Source organism: Poecile atricapillus, chromosome 1 (assembly GCF_030490865.1).
Source record: "Poecile atricapillus isolate bPoeAtr1 chromosome 1, bPoeAtr1.hap1, whole genome shotgun sequence".
NCBI lineage: Eukaryota > Metazoa > Chordata > Aves > Passeriformes > Paridae > Poecile > Poecile atricapillus.
This window is the reverse complement of record NC_081249.1, coordinates 96,895,064-96,913,572: the sequence shown is the minus strand read 5'-3', so window position 1 is coordinate 96,913,572 and position 18,509 is coordinate 96,895,064.

Here is an 18,509-nt window from a genome sequence, read left to right as displayed (position 1 = left end):
GTTGGTCCTTTTCTTAGTTATATATTTGTTCTTGAATTCTTTTATTCAATACCTATAGTGTATACCAAGTATTAGACACTCAATTATCGCAGCTGAAAGCTATGTGCACGTGGTAGTTCGACATTTAAGGAAAGAAGTAAGGCATAATTTTATTTGAGTCAAAGTTTACAAGAGGTCAGACAGGATTTTCTTTAAATTTAGTTTCTCTAAAGCAGGTTCTACCAAGCTCTGTACCTATTTCAAGTCTTGAAAATTATACCAGAACTTAAGTCTACACTGATTTTGTTACCCTACTGTCAGAGGCTACACCTACTCACAGGTCTATATTTGTGCTAGAGAGATCCCATTTAATTTTGTAGGATTTCTTTTTGTCAGATGGGATCTAGACACATTCCCCTTCTATTTTTATTTCTTCTCTCCTCCACCATGTTGCTACTGAGCTGAGGGGGTTGAGCTAACATCTTTCATAGATAAAGAAGAAAAACACTGCAGTTGAAGCAGCAGTAAAGCAAGTTCCACTGCTGCTCTCATCCACATGTTTCAGTCACTTGTCAGAGCAGCTGGGCATGGTGTCAAAACCCATATTCCTGCCCTCACTACTGACCTGGATCAGAGGGGCAGTAGCTTTTCCCAGCACCAGTCAACAGTTTACTAGAAAGCAGAAACGCTGCTCAGTTTATATTCCTTAGAGATGCAGAGTAATAACAGGATGGAAAAGGTTTGAGGCAACATTCATCCTGGCTGGACTTGATCTACTGACCTATATGTGAAGAGCTCCCTGTATCCCATTACCATTTCTTGGAGTCATCCTGACCCTTGGCTCCCCACCTTTATTAAAAGACCTGAAGATTAATGCAGGGAACAGATGGCAAAGAAATAAATCTTTGTTTGTGTTACATTTCAAGGGTGATGTTTCACAAGTGTAATTGTGTGGAAAAGGTGTTTTGTTATGCAGTGGTTTTTTTGTTTGTTTCTTTTGGATTTGTTGTTTCTTTAACGCACAACAAAAATCACTGTAAAATCTGCTAGTGTTTATACATGTCTAGCTTGAGGCTTCTATAACTTTGAAGCAATTTTAGGTAAAGATATTGTTCAGAATTTTAGTTTTACAACATTAAATGGCTTTATTATCTTTCCAATTTCAAAGCAGACGAGTAACTCTGTTCCTCCAGGAACACAACATAATTAGTCATCTGCAGACATTACAGAATGATTTTTTTTTTCAAACAAAATTAAAATTCCCTCATTATCTTTAAAATACTTTGTAGCTTATCTTGCTTTTAAATTTAAAGAGGAGGAATGTATGACAAATTAGAATTAAATGCATCTTATTTACCTGGCTTTCTAGCTTGGTCAAATGTAGACTATTGTTTAAAATAAGAAATCATTCCTTTCTTTTGTACCATCATTAAGGCTGTTGTTTACTCAAGATTCTCTTCCTTTATTTTTAGGTGTTTGGGTGATCTTGGCAAACTGAAAGGTAGGACTGCTTTGCTTGTATTTTGTTCTAGGCAAATCTATGCTGTCTCAAATAGCAGTCTACAATTTTTATTTTTTTATTTTGTTTGGAAGCTGATTTGTCTTCTCATACAAGAATTCCAAATGTTCAACACAGTAAGCAATGAAAAATATCCTGAAACTTGTGTTGACCCACTCTTGCCCCACTGGTTAATTTTCTGCAACATTAGTATTGGCACCTTCAGCATCACATTCATGAATAACTACTCACTTTGCAGCTCTTTCACTGCTGTAATCTAGTTTATTCTTAAATAAGTGTACACACATCCCCACATTATTTAGGTAAGTTATCCAGACTTCCTATTAAGTAAAGAGCATGCAAAAAACTGCAAGTAATGAGAGCAAAAAGACAGACAATTAAAAAAAAAAAATTATAAAATAAGTTCTTTTAAAAGCGTGATCCATAGATGCATATGTAGGCAAAAATTTCCTTGTTTTCTGTCTCTTTACACTGTTAACACAAACTCATTTAGTGTCTCCCGTTTTCATTTGGAAGCCCTCTCATTGCACAGCCCCTACCAATTTTCAGTGAAGGGTCTTTGACATGTTTTCCCACCACTTTCTGCCTCACCTGAAGATTTGAGAAAATTTTTCAAAAAGTGTAAGCATATATCTCTGTCATTTGAATCATGTTTTTTTTATTTAATAAGCAAATCACAAAGAATTATTGCTCAATAGAAGCTATAGAGACTTTACACAATGTACAGTTTAGGATAAAATAAAATAAAAATTCAAAGAATATCAGTAAATATCAAAATCATTGTAAAAAAGAACACATGGTCCCTGACTCTAATATTGAAGGGAATTGCCAGTGAACCAAATTTTAATAATAGTCCACCCTTAACTTGCTTCATGTCTCTGACCAACAATAACAATTGTTTTATTTTGCCTTCTCTTTCCTCCCTTTCCCTTATTAACTTTAGTATCTTACAGATGTAGAATATTATAATGGAGATGGTGCTCTCAACTGTTCTTTATCCAAGGTGATAAAGGGAGTGGCCTGAAATACACATTTGTTATCTCTGGACTACAACAAATCAAAGTTTCTAGTGAAGATGGTTCCAGAACTCAGAAAATTCAGGTTTTACACGATGTTTCTCTATCACAGCTCATCAGAAATACTGCATCTACATCAGAGCTCTACTTTAGGTGTGACTTTCTACAAAACTGTGAAAAAAGTCTTTATCCTCATATTTACATACTCTTTCTAAGAGACTACTTTAAATGTGGGATGAAGACCACAGCTGAGACCTGTCCTCCTCTGACACAGGGAGACTCCTTAAAAATCAGGATGGAGCTGATCTAGGCTCAGATCAGAGCTGTCTTGACATGCTGGTCCATGGCTGCACTGTAAATCACTCTCCTCTCAATGAGCTCAAGGTGCTTTTGAACACCCAGCAACACGTGTGCTTTGACAAGCAAATCACCCCTCCAAGCTCAAAAGGACAGGTCAAAAAACAGGACCAAAACACCAATCAAAAAGAAATACATGAAAAAATGTGATTCAGTCACATTTCTTGGTGCTCTGGAGAAGCAGCTAACTCTAAAAGGAAGCCTCAGTTGGAATCGTAGTATCTGCTCTTACAGGAGAAATGATGAAAACAATGTGATCTTCCCAGTGAAAATATTAAGAATGCTGGAGGGTCCATTTCTCAAGAAAGCTATTTGTTTTGAATTATTCACTTAGTTCCTCAGTTAATTAATTCTAGGAACATGGCTATTACATCCAGGCTATGATCTTTCAAACTGTGTTTAATCGTCATTACAAAAGATGAAATTCTTTCTCTCATTTTGAAGTTGAAACAGAAATCATTGCAAGGAAAATAATTTAAAGAAACAAGGAAAAAAAAATACCTAAAAACCAATAGAACAACTCACAAAACAAACATCACTAAAACTCTATAGCTCTGAGAACAGACAGAAAATTAACATGGCCTAATAAAATTCATGGTAAGGTTGTCACTGTTATTGTCTAGAAGACAATAAACATATTGACTAGTGCTCCTTCACACAGAATCCTTCAATTGTCAACCTTCCCATAGACCTGTGGCTATAAATAAGTAAATAAATGCTGATTTATCTGTGTTTTAAATATACACCTCTCACATATGAGCAATTTATAGACCCAGGAAAAGCACAACGGACAGAGAGTAGGACATGGCACAGACCTGGCTCCACTCCAGTCCCCTCAGACCAAGGACAAATCAAGTCCCATTCAAGTCCCATTCATTTACCTTCACCTTCAATCAGAGCCACTACAAACACCAGGCTCAGTACCATGACCTTGCCAGCCTGTTTCCATCCCGTACAAAACGTTACTTTGCTCATTCTTTGTAAAAACACAGGTTTCTACCTGAAACTTTCAAAGTGACACTTCATATACAGACTTTTCCTGTTCTACACTCCACTTTTCAGATTCTCCTACAGAAAACCAAAATAGTTTGTCAGATCTGTATGTAAACCCCGTTTGTCTGTAAGACCTCAAAGAGAATTTATATTCATGCTATATACCTGTACCTGCCCGCTGTGGGATATTGCCAGCTCAGCTAGGGTACCTTCACCATCTAATCCATGCACATCAAAGCATCTTAGGAGTTCCAGAATGAATAATTACAGCCTTTCATGGCATAATTTATACACATATCTAATGTGGTGATCCAAAGACATCTGCAGTTCTGAGAAGTAAATCAAGTTTCAGAACTGAGCCCTGGCTTCAGCCTAGTTCATGTTGCTTCACCACAAGTGACCCAACTCCCCGCTGCCTCTGCTGCCCCACAGGACACAAGATGGTATTAGTGAGTCTGTCACAGAGCAGTGACAGCAGTGCCATTGGCTGTGATGGTTCCAGACATCTGATAAAGTCATCCAGTCACGGGGCATTCACTCCACCAAGGTGCATGGCAGCATTTGGGGTGTATTCTAGCACTACATGAGATCTTTGTTACATCTACACCTGTCAGCATTGAGGAAACGCCAACATTCCCAACATTTGAGCATCTCCAGTGTCCCAGTAAGTTTATCTCTACAGAATAAATTACAGCTTTACCTTGAATTATTTTTTATTTTTTAAATATTCTGATCTTTAATAAAAGGAGTCAAAGCTGGGCTTCAGAAAGAAACTTTGTATTAGTTTGCGGGTCTTCTGTTTGTTTGGGTTTTTTGTCCCTCAAAACTCTACATTGCTCCTTACATAGAGAATATCTACCCATTCAACGGACCATAATCTTTTCCTAATTTAAATTCCCCCATAAGCTATCCCTTCTACACAACCTGGCAGAGTGAGGTTTACCTCAATAACTGGAATCTAAAAACAGTTAGAAAAAATTGGATTCACCTCAATTTAAAAATGCAGTAATGCATATTGTTGTGTCACTGCATTACAGTAAAAGTTGCCCTTCCACTTGTCGCCCCTCAAGTAAATTCTTGGGATCAAATGAACCAAGACATTTAATTACCTACAAAGCTCTCAGAGGCAGAGGCATCTTCTGTTTGTGGCTATGAAGTTTCTAGTGTGCCTTTGGGCATAGTAAAGATAGATTCCGAAAGAGCTTTGTGTAAATAATCTGCATCCAGTTTTTGCTTTCTGCTTTTCATTTTTGCTGTCTGCTTTTCTGCACTAACATAACTAACAAGAACTTTAAAATGTTTCAGTGGGGAGAGCACAAAGCCCACCAGATGCCCACTGTGATTTTTGAAGTGTCAAAATGGCAACATTTGTTTGCAGGTTTTTTTGTAAATACTTCAAGGCTTTTAATCTGTAGTTTATTCTAGTATTTTAGTAGAAAGAGTCTTCTTTTGAAAATATGTATTTGAAGGAACTTGAAAACCAGTTTTTTGGTACATAGACAAAGATATTTAACATTTAATGGGACTATCTGGAGGGAATCTGTGAAGTAACTGGGAGAACAGGACATTTAGGTGGTAATATCATATAAATAATTGTACTTTTCAAATAGAATCACTGCATACATGTAAGTGAAGCCATTAAACTTTTTTTTTTTTTTTGAGAAGGCATTCTTAGTTAAAATTTCATTTCCTTTACAGACAAAGAAAATAAAAAAAAAGTTTATCCTCAATTCCATCCTCAGGCAGAAGAATGCAAAGCCAAAATAAATTGTATCTCACTTTATTGTTCACCTACCTCATGGAAACTGCAGTTAAGAGCCTCTCGTGCTCCTTCCAGCTTCTCAGGATGGGGTACATCTTGACAAGAAACAGAACTTATATTTTCAGACAGGTCACAAGTCTTACAGGCTCCATCTGTAGCCTGCTTCAAGGAAATGTGAGTAGGAGGTTCTTGAATTACAATTCCCATAAAGCATTTTTAACTGGGATAGTTATATCTAATCCCGCTTCTACCTTCAAAGAAACAAAAGCCAAAACCCCTCTTTTCTGGAGTCTGTGTGAAAAGTGTTACTCTCTAGCTCTTCCCTCCCCTATCCCAGGATGGAAAATATTCCCAATAAGACTTCATTTCACAAATACGGGCATTGCTGTTGTCTGTAACTCATAGCTAGTGATTGCTAAGTTTAATTTTAAAGAAAACATCAAAGAAAACTGCCCTACATGAGGACTTAGCTGTTGAAAATATTGAGCTTTTGAAGAAGTCCTCTTCTAAATCAGTGAAACTCTATCAAAGGACTTCCTTAGCTGCTAGAGGGAAGATGGTACAAGGAAATGTTCAGTTTGACTCAGATCTATGCGAACAACTAGAGGTGTCAATGTTCTAAAGTGCATTAAAAAGAATGAATTTTGTAATTACATAAGGCATAAGAATGACAAACCAAAGAACCAGATGGCTGGTTTTCCCTCCAAAATGCATCCTCAATAATTCAAATATTTACCAACACTTCATTTACACTCTATCATTTGACAAGTTCTGTGCACCATGCAGTATAAATCCGACTCAGAGAATACTGCAGAGAGGCAATATATCATGTTTATACCTGTGGACATGGCATGCTTTGATCTTTAGGTCTGCCTTGGGCTAGGATCAAAAAGAAAAGTGTAAAGCCAGGGCCTTTCATTTCACTAGACTCTTGATTCAAGTTATAGGGATACACTGATCCATTTTATTAGTCACATATTTTCATCTGTCTGCAGTGCCAATTGGACAGAAATGAGAAAAAAAATAATTTCATTTTTCTCCGAGGGTGATTAAAACCCCTCACTTGAAAAAATCCTTAGAATGAAAATCAAACATAAGATAAAAATCAAACATAAAATAAAAACCAACAAGAGCTTAAGATGGATTATAGCAGAAAAAAAGATAACCACACCAAGAGTGTGTGCTGCAGGTAAAGTGCTGACCAACTACTCAGATTTTCAAGTACACACTCTCTGTATGTTAAGGACTCGAGTTCTTCAACAACCAAATTCCCAGCAGCCTTCTGCTTTCAGCCTCTCAGTGTAACAACATGTCCACGCACACACAGCTTTCCAGACTCCCTCTGAACAGCTCATGACAAGCCTTCCAGTCCCAGGCTACAACGTCTAGTTAAAGTGACATCTACTCTTATAGTCCTGGTTCTTTTCAAAGGGGATTCCAAAGTCATTTTGTTCCCTGATGTCACGTCAGTTTACAGCATCCTTGCTGTAAATTAGTTCAGATTGTCAAATAAAATCTCCCCATTCAACAAAGGGTCTTACACCAGCACCTTCCCAGCAGATATTTCACAGTAAAGGGATGGAAGACAAAATGAAAAGAATGTAGACAATGAGACTTAACTGAAACCCACCTGCGGAAGAAATACCTGTACTCTTGGATGCCACATGTTTAAATTGTAAAACTTCTCCCAATGCCTATGCAGACATGTTTACTAGGAAAACAAACAAACAAGCAAAAAACAACAACCAACAAAAGCCCTCAATACTTTAGGGTTGATGTTAATGGATTTCAGTTTATATGAGGGTACTACTTTCGTTATAATTTTTCATTGCAATTTCTGCTTCCAAATCTCTTAGGCCCATTTTCAAATTTTGTCAAATTACTGTGGTGGTATACTCTTACCAACCATATATATATATATATATATATATATATATATATATATATATATATATATATATATATATATATACAGCCTGCCATATTCAACAACTGATGAAGTGTTTGCAAACTTAATTCCCATTTTCTTAAAATAAGTCATTGCTATGACAACATACAACTACCACATCACAGCTCGAGCAAAGCATGCTGCAGTAAACACAATTTATCTACACATTACTTTCCTCTACATTTTGCAATTAAGACCTTTTTCTTACTTATTTTGAATACTTGTGGATACAATTCAGATGCTGTTTTAATTTTCGGACATCTAATGCATTATAACTCATACTTTCTTCACAGAAGAAATACCTGTTATCATCTCTATCCTGGGATCTTCCAGTGCTTTTCTGAACAAATACCACAAACAAACAAACAAACAAACAAACAAACAAACAAACCATTTTAGAATTTTGCATCATTAACCTCATTCATTTATAACTCCATTCAGGTTTTTCAGCAGCCCTTCTGACCCTTGGCTTGAATGCAGATTCCTTGTACACTTTTCTTTTTATATTGCACATATTTAACCTGGTTTCTCATGCGTCATTTACTACCTTTTTCACCCTAGAGTTTCTATATTTCATTAAAGTTTTCCTGACATATCTTTTTATTAACTTTCTCCTTCAATATCTTACACTTCAAATAAACTGTCTTATTTATACTTCAAATACATTTCCTTTGGTTGTTTTTATCAGTTAATTAAAAAAAGACAAACCCTTCATCTCAGAGTGTTTTTCCCACCATTTTCACTAGTTTCTCCTGGAGTGGATCAGAGTACAGACAGAACTTGTTTAGTTGAAAAAGTATCCCTTTGAAATCAGAAGCCCATAGCCAAGCTGAAATGACTTTGGAGAATAAAATTCATTTTGAGGCCCCTTAAAGACAACAAGTTAACATTTAACATTTTTAAAGTGGAGGACACCACAGTGAACATTAAAAATGTCCAGAAAGGATCTCAGAAATGGGGAAAGCAATGTCCTGAGAACAAGGAATTCAGGTTGCCAGCTTAACAGAAGACATTTCTGCTTCATGACTAGCTGTTGCCAACTTAAAGGCAAATATAAAAATGAAAGTAAAACATATGCACACAAAAATAGTCTTCTAAAACTTATGACAAAAAATGTTTATTTTGACCTATTTAAATCATACATGATGGGTAACATGGACTATGTGCTAGATCTTCAGTCTCTAGTCCCAGCTTCAGTCTCTGCCCCCTCCCTGTAATGGTTTCTGTAGAAAACACAACAGCAAATTAACACACTGTTTTATTGCACTCTGTGGATATTTACCAGCTGAGCACCAGAATTGAAAACCTCCCTGCACAGATTTCATGAATGTCATCAGACATTAAGGAGAAAGAGAAGGCTCACTTCATATTAAGATTTCCTGAGCTACAGTGAGCAAGATCAGTTCTACACTGTTATCAATCCCCCCACATCATCCAGTCCCCCTTAGTAGCAATTTTAGAAACATATCCAGATCATATTATTTTATTAGCCTATATAAAATATGAGATTAATATGTTCCAAATATCCCCTTACTGTTAGTCTTACGCCAAGTATTTTATTAGTATTTTAAGCTTAGATTCTTACTATTTTGCAAGGATATAATGTACTTAAATTGCTTTATGCCCTGAGCAATTCCAGTACATAACTTTTATGAGCAATTTGTATTCCTAATTATACTCTTTCCATTCTTGCTCCACATATGGTGTTATTTATACTCCAGTACTGGTCCACTAGAAAATGTACCCCAGGTATCCCAGGCCACAGAAGATAGGTCTGTGAGAGCTACTCATTGCAAGTCTTGCTCTTTGGCTAAGCTGAGTGCATTTTTTTTCCCCATTGAAGATTCTCTATGACAGTATAAAACAAATTTTAAAAAGAAATAAGAAAGAAAGGAAGAAAAAAGACCATCCACCAAAAGAGAGCTTTGATTTCCTCTGCTGAAGCACTATCAGTGACTCCCAGACAAACTTGCATATACCCAAATCCTCATATGCAGACCAGACCAATTCTTCAAAGTACGACATGCCACCTTCATAACTATAAAAAGTTACAGTATTGATGCCTTAAGTTTGAGCTTTCATATTTTCCATATTCTGTGCTGCCTGGGTTGTGCCATTTTGAGCTTCATGTTAAGTGTTAGTGAGCTCCCTTCACAGAGTAGGAAGACAAAACAATTCCTCTTCCAGTTTGATACCAAGGACAATCGTTACAAGTTCCAGGCCCAAAATCATAAACAAGGGTGGACTGAGGAGAGAAAACAAGAAAGATGGGACTTCATAACCTGAAGCAGAGATTGGACAACTAACCCCAGTTTGCAGATGGACCAAAACTTATAAAAATGCAAGACCTCATGACCAGTCATCCATTTTGTGACCAATTTGGGTCCATCTTGGCTGTAGCTCTGGCCAAGCTCTTGTACTGCCCCAGGTGTATCCTTTAAGGCCTTTCAATAAATACCTGCTTTATTCTTAACTCTGTCTAGCCCGTGCTCTAGGTCAGCCTTCTCAAGGCATCATTATAACAGAATTTCATGCCAGTCCATCATGAGCTTTTTATAGGCTGAGCTGCTTTTCTTTATGCTAACAGCTTGCATATCACAAAGAGTGTGTGCTGTTGGGACCTTCTGGGACTTCCCAAACCTCTACTTTGATTTTCTTCTGACTTTAAAAAACACCATATTATTACATATTACTTAAAAAAGTCCTCGAAATCTATTGTGTTGGATCCTTCAACAAATCCAGACTGTACATGGTTTGAGCTATTTTCTCCCTCCAGGCCTTATCCAACCTCTTCTTTCAGACTTTGCTACATTATATGCAAAAGGTGTCTGTAAGTTTCAAAGGAATATAAAAGATGGGGCAAAAAGGAAAACTTCCAGGAATGGAGTATGTTATTTGTGTTTGTGAGGTCCAACCTATGTGTGCAGGTCTGTCTTTCTCCACTAGACTTGTTTGCTCTCTATGTCATTGTCGTGGTTTTGAACCAGTAATTAACAAAAAGGGGAAAAAAAAGAATTATTTATTTCTTGCTGTGAGATATGGATTAAAATAAGAGCAAAACAGGCATAAAACTTAAAAGGAATAAAGAAAAGTTTATTGACAAACTACAAGAATAAGAACACCAGAATAAACTTTTAGAAAAACCTTTTCATTTCTCACTGCTCACTATTCTTTCGTTCACATGACAACAGAGACAAAAACTTTATAATTTTTTGATGGTTTAAACAGTTCTAATTCTTTTTATAGTCTTTTCCTCAGTTTCTGTAGAGAAACAGAAGTTCCTTTCTGTTAATTTATGGAGTTTGTCACAAGAAAACTATTTTTGTTATAGTTTCTCGTTTCTCTGATATTAGCTGCTCAGAGCTATTGTTATTAAAGCTCACTCCTCCCATTCTACATCACTTTGAAATGTGTTATGGGTCATAAGTTTGGGGATAACATTTTTAAGGATAAGTTAGTCAAAGGCAAAAAAGTATTCTTCATCTGCTCCTGTGAGCTTCACTAGAAAACAGTTTTCTCATTGCCTCTCAAGGCTTCAAATCTCCCAGCACTTCACTATACCACAATTACTCCACTTTTTACTCAAATTTACACTTTGAACACCTTATTCCTCCCCATACTCTATTATGAATTAAAGGAGTTCTTTTCAGGACTTCATTGTCTATCTCCATAGTTTTAACAGAAAGATATTTCAGCTTAATTAAAGCATCTTCTTAATTCTCTACCTTTCTTGAAGTCTCTTTTCTTTCTTGCCACTAGTAGTTTATAAAGTCTCTTTTCATGTTGATCACTCTCCTTTTCTCTCTCTGGATGAAAAGATTAATCCACAAGTCTCATCTGGATAAGAAAGAGTTAAAATCTTGCCCAAGCTTTTGTAGATGGTTCGGTGATCTCTGCCGAACAGGAGCTGGAGCCGTCTGCGATGGAAAGTTCTTCATAGTTGCTCTGGAGAGCATGGTCACCGTCTCTGCTTGCAGCAGGCCCAGACCCCCTCTCCTTCTTCATTCAGCAGTTTTTTAGTGAATGTAGTTACAGCAAACCCTCTAGCTGAACCAGAGATCGGGCCGGGCCCGGCCCAGCCCGACCTGGCTCGGGGCAAGCCCCATCTCCCGGCCGGGAGACGAGAGACGCGGCGGGCCCGGCCCGGCCCCCGCCCAGCCGCATGGCTTGGGCAAAGAACCGAAAGCCAGCCGGAGCTCCGCCACCCTTCACAGTCAAGAAAAACAAAGAACAACCACAGACTTCTGGGTGTACACTTTAAGGTGGGGTTCACAAGTTGATTCTACTTTTCAATGGCTAAAACTGCTGTCAATTCTCAGCAATGACCGATAATTGGTCAAGAGAAAAGACTCCCAAGAGCCCCCAGCAACTTTAACTTCCTTAAAGGTAAACTAACCTCATGACAGTCATATGACAATAGAGAGGAGAAGAAAACATTATACCACCCTAAAATTTTAACCTTTGTCTTTTGAGCTGGAGATCCCAGTGACATAGTACAGGTTGGACAACAAAGCTTGAACCCACACTGCTTCTTGGAGCTGTTGGTAAGCTCCTGTGCAGTACATTAAAGCATCATCAGCCTGTTGTAATGTCAGCTTTATTTCAAGCAGAACTGTAAAGAGATGGTAAAGTGCATTAAATGAGACTCCAGTCAAGAGAAAAGCAGAAAATAAATATACCATTTGCTTACCTATACAAGAGTGCATAGTAAAGGCATGATGAATACAGCTATCTTAGCCAGAAACACTTAGAATTCTATTACATTAATATGTCTGGACATTCATTTACTATGTGAAGCTTTTGCAGAATATATATTCTCTTAGCAGTTTCATTTCCTTATTTAATCAAGAAGAAAAAAGAAGAAAGAGGTGGTTACAGCAAGAAAAAAAACAAAATACTTTCTATATGGCATTCAATCTACAGAGGTGGGAAGAAGTAAATCATTGTTTTCTTTCTGGCAGAATGTTTTATTAGAGGACAAAAATTCAATACAAACATCAAGTTATCTCACTGAAATGGGTCAACACCATCCATGAGAACTGCTAAATCAGAAAGAAGAGATGATAGAAGAGTGTAAAAACAGATTAAAGTAGGGACCCAACTTGAGTTAAATAATAACTTTCTTACTTGGACAGGATCTGAAGCATAACATCACTACGTGATGACATCTTACTGCACAGAGACGATAAAACAGTACACTGCACTTCTTGGAGGGAAGAGATTCACATGCTGATATGCCTGCTTCACTCATGGTCACCTAAAGTATAGAAAGCAGCCTCTCAAAATTACAACTGGACTTCAATGAGAAGAACTTGATAACAACCAACAAGAAATTCCAGGTTTCCACCTATAATTTCATACTTCTTACCAGCTGTTAACTCTTGTTTCCTTCACAAAAGCAATTAGGACTGACATGCTTGTAGAAACTTGCACTAGCATAAAATTTTAACTGGAGTGAATCAGCTCATATTTCTGGCACACAGTAATGCTGACACAGGATGAGTATATTGATACAAGTCTTATTCCTCAGACTTCAGTGAAAAGCATAAAATTCAGAGTGACTTTTAATATATAAACAGTAAAAAGTGAAGCATTTTTGTTCAGTGTTGTCTGTAGCAGAGTTTGGGCTTCACACATCCGGAGGGAATTGTTCAGCTGGTAACAGCCTTCCCTGGAAGACATCATGAGATCTTGGAAAAGCACTAAGCCAGGTTCATGAGTTTTGAACATGACTTTAGAAGCAGTCACTTCAGTAGAACTACACAAACACTGAAAATTTACATATGTTAATTACCCTGTGAACTGGAGACACAGCTTTATCCAATATGCTGTTTTATAAATCAACCTTTCAAAGTAGGTTATAATAGGCATTATCAGTGTATTTAGACTTTGTCTTCTCTTTCCACTACATAGGCTAACTCCATTCATCAGAAGTTTTAGCCTGATACATTCCTTGCTCAAATGGCACTCCCAACCAAGTAAACAACAGTGGTCTGTGTGACAAAATTTCATAATATATAAGTACGTGTGCTGCAGTAAAAACTCTATTGGTGGTGTTTTGCCATGTATACATTTCTTTCTTTCATCTGATACTGTCACATCCCTGATACCCCCCCAAATGGACAGTGTGTACTTGAGTAGGGTTTGATAGGAATAAATATGTTCCTGAATATGCAAAGTGTGCTCTTTTACTGCCGGGGCCTTTATTAAACTACCTGAATATTAGTGGCCCGAAATTGCTATGATTAAGGTTTAATGAACTACTGATTAGCACTAATGAACACAACTGAACACACATTTTATTAAATGATTTGTCTCTTTTGAAATGAAAGTAATGTTAAGCCCATTAATAAAAATTATTTGGGTCATTTCTGAGCACTGTTGCACTCTTTGGAAGCCAGCCAATGTGCCGTTTGATTAGTGTTTCAACAGGTCCTACACAGCCATCGTTAGGGTTCACAGGCTGTATTTTCTAGGCTTAGTAAGGTCAGAGGAAAAAAATTAAGAAGTTTCTATAAGTGTTATTTGACAGGAGAGATATATCCCTAAGATCTGTCAGGATCTGAAATGGTACAGCACACAAGAAATGGGAGAACTTTGTCCTTAGTTATGCACAACATATCAATTGCGACTGGGAGAAAGATAGCATGCACAAAAAAAACCCCAAACAAACAAAACAAAAAAAACCCAAAACAATAAAACAACCAACCAAAAAAAAAACCCACCCCTAAAAAGCCAAACCCTCAAACTTATAAAAAAGTCCCCTTACTCCCCAAACACAAGCAAACACAGTTACAAAGATATTCTTTTATACCCTTGCATAATTTCTTCATAATTTTCTAGCTTAAAGATTTTTGGAAGCTACATCTACACATCTGCCTCAATGGACTGCACTAGTTTATATACAGTGCAAAGGCTTAAAGACTTTACAGAAAGACTGAGGAAGTCTTGATAAGCAACTGTTCCCCTTATGTGAAGGTAAGATGTAGTTAATTCTCTTGCAGCACAATGTCATAAATCCTCTTGTATCCATGATGACAAGTGATGAGAACATCACTTTGGCTTGTATTTTAGTGCCCTATGTTCCACATATCCAAAGTGACAGGTTGGGTTATTAAGATATCATTCCAATTAACAAGGAAGATTCCTACCAAATAGTTGCCCCCTTCCTACATTAAGTCAGCTGTCCCCAGGAGGATTTCTTACTGATTACTCAATCAGTTATGAAGGAGGAAGGAGTGACAAGAACACAGCCCAGGGCAGTGTTCTTCAGAGACTGCATTATCTTCTAACAGGTAACATAAATAGACATTGCACCTCTGAGCACTGCAAAATTTATTCATTTTCTATTACCATAAACATTAATGTTTGCCATTCCAGCCTCACAGCAACCCTGAAGTAAAGGCAGTACATTTCTCCATGAGTCCCCTATCTCCAATATGCATTGTATCTAAGGCCCTGATGATGCTGAGGAACCTGAAGAAAAACGAATAACATGCTGAAAAGTTCCTGGCATAGTAAAGAAAAAAAACATAATTAAAAAAAAAATTAACAGACATCTGTTGACTTAATGGAGTTTTCTCTAGTGCAGATTCATTATAATCTTAAAATCATTTATCCCTCTGTTAAATCAAGTCTTACTACCACCAAAAGAAAACTCAAGAACACACCTAGGGATTCAAAAGGAATATTAGAATATAAACTCTCTGTATGCAAACAGCCAGACCAGTAGCACTCACATATTAGCTGCAACGAGTAATGTAGAAAACCAGTGGCACAAATAGAAAGGCTAATGAGACCTCTACAAGATGATTTTCATGTAATTAAGTGCAATGGGCTAAATTCTGCTTCAAATTGTTCCCAAGTGAAACTGTAAGAACACGTATGCATTTCAATAGATCTACTCTGCATCAAGAAGAGAGAAGCCGCGGGCAGAATTTGACCTATTGCCAATAATATCAGCTAAGCAAAACAGCTAATTTGCTCTACCATGTAATTAAGTGAATGAATCCACAAAGCCTCAAAACAGATTTCTTCTTAGAAACTTTGAAAGGTTGAATGTAGGAGGAAGTGACTGAGTGCACAGAAGTGGAAGAGTGAGCAGTTGCACCAGGCCAAACCCAAGGGCTTGGGAAGGCACAGGGAATCTCCCTCCCCAGAGATTTCAGTCCTTGGACTAGATCTGCTGATGAAGGGTGGATGGCAGTGGTCACCTTTCATACCACACAGATAAACAGACAAGGAAGAGATTCTCCCTTTTACTACTGAGCATTTATGGGGTTGAAAAGGTACAGGCAGGCTGTAGAGAGAGTTTCCTTTTGGAGGAAATAAAGGAAGACCACCCAAGACCTCTTCAGCTACATCATGAGCTGGAAAATTGCTGGGAAAGAACATTGCTACCTACCACTTTTAAGAGGTTTACTACACTTTTAAGAGGTTTAGTGTGTGCCAGTGATGAAGGTGGAACTAAAAGAGCACAATCTCCCTAAAGAAGCCCCTGTGATCTCCTGAATGTCACATCTTCATTAATGGCTCCTCTGTTTCCAAGAACAGTTTGTCCTCACTTAATAAGTAGAAAGTTATTCCAGTACCAACGAGCAACAATTTATGTTTGTTTTCATCTCACCTTCTTTGAGGAGACAATCTTCCTAGCTGCTAACAGAGAAAACATTCATTTGTGGATTAGGACTTCACTGCTTTAAAGAGTACTAGACCAAAGTCAAACCTTGGTTACAGTAGCCAGATTTAATTAACAGGTAAACAAGAAAATTAAAACACACTTTCAACATGCAGAAGTATAACCCAAAGTGGAATACTGGGGGAGTGGAGGGAAGGGGAAGTAGTGTTTGTAAAATTATGGTCTTCAACAAAACTACTAGGGCTAAAAATCCTACAGAATACCCAAATTAAGAAGTGGGATGCTGTGAAATTTGGCCTGAGAAAATTCACCAAGTTGTCACACAAATGTACATGATGCAGGCATTATCTATGGAAAAAAGATCCACAGCAGATGCATACTGCAGAAAAAGAGTAGCAGTCATTCTACAAAACAGACATTATAAAACACCAGCACGATGCAAGCATTTACTGTTGAAGAAATCAGACTTTCACAAGTATAAAACAACCATGAGCTGGTTGAACCCCTCTGTGAGAAAGCTTTTCTATAAAACATGTTTAGAGTCTGGTACTGTGTACTACCAGGGCTTCTGATGGGCTCCTGGCTCCTGCTTTCACCCACAGCAAAAATTGTTCCTTAGACTATGGTCATATTTAGGTTATGTGTATATATATATTTAATATAATCTAAAAATAAGAAAAATCTGTAATAACACACCAAGACACTTTTCATCCTTGTCCCTGAGAAAGCTGTACTGAAATACAAAATATCCACTTTTAGTGCTTATAACTCAAAAGGGAGTGGCGGGATTTATGTACAGAAAACCACTGTTTTTATTAGCAACTGGTTTAATCATATTTCTTTTTAATAAAACATTGAAGTGGTGGCCTATAGGCTGTAGGAGATGCACATAATTTCACAGGAACAGTAAGTCTATATTTCTCTGCAATGAAAAATTTAAAATTACTATTTAGAAAGTACTCCCTTGGATGTGTAATAAGTATTAAGGATCAGCAAATCTCTTTCTATTTAATTACAAGTAAATTAGAGGTTGCTTTAAACATTAAGAATCTACTTAATTTTTAGGAAACGCTTCTTAGGGCTAGGAAAACAGCAAAGACAAATTCAAGGTCTTAGGAATAAGGAACTTTAAAAAAATATTACATCTTCTTTTCTCAGGGAAAAAAAAATAAATTCTAGATTATCTCAGCATCTCATAAAGAGATAAAGCATTAAAGTTATATACCTAAGTTCATACATTATTCATGAAGTGCAAAATGTGCATCCTTAACTAGTTATTCCCCCTACCCCCAGAATGCAATTAAAACCAATGACTCTTCTGTCAGGACATGTAAGAATAATAAACGAGACTGTTAAATAACAAATTGAATTAAAGCTCCCGGTAAATTTCTTTGACAAGAATTTCCGTTATGTGGAAAAACAGGAGAAAAAAAAGAAAGAAGTGTTTCCAGTTGTTCTTACAAATACAGCTTCAGGAGTAGCTGTTCCTAGAAAAAGACATGGCTAAATTTAACAGAAGTATTTTCTTTTTATCTAGGCAAGTCATCTCTTCTATTTACATCTCCTTACCTACGGCAGATGATTGACAGCTGGATACCATTCAAGACACCTGTATTTGGTCTGAGTGCAGGCCTGAAAGTCTCCAGGGACTTTTCTGAGCTTGTACCACAGGAAACGGGTCAAAATATTTACTTCTGGCAACAACCATGAAACTTCATTTGCTTCTGTTATTTTCTTTCTAATTAAAGACTCATTTCAAAGCAGAGTGGAAATAATGTGTCTGCTGTGGTTAATATTTAATCAGCAGTCTAGCATGCCAACCATGCATCCCTTGTACATAGCCAGGGTCAGTGCCCTGGATCCCACTGGGATGCCATATGGCTGTGTCCAGAAGACTGCGAGCCACAAATGACCCATCACGGGTTCGGTGATAGCATGAATCAATGAGGATACTAATTATTGGTTTTGAAGAGCTGACTCATCCACTGCGGGAGTGAACATTATGTTAACAACCTTGAGTGTTTCAAATCATAATATGAGATGTGCTGTTATCAAAAAATAGAGCAAACCAGATTCAAATCACCCAACTTTTTCCTAGTCATTTACTGTTAAATAATTTAAATATGATTTATCTGTATGTAATGTGGGGGTTATGCGTAATATCAACCCTCCAATCCAAGAATAATATAATAAATATATTTTGAACCTATTTAAAATCCAGACCCCCAAATATCATTATGCAAGCTATTTTACACGGTTATAACAAGGGCATTATTTAAAACGTATTTCTGCAAACG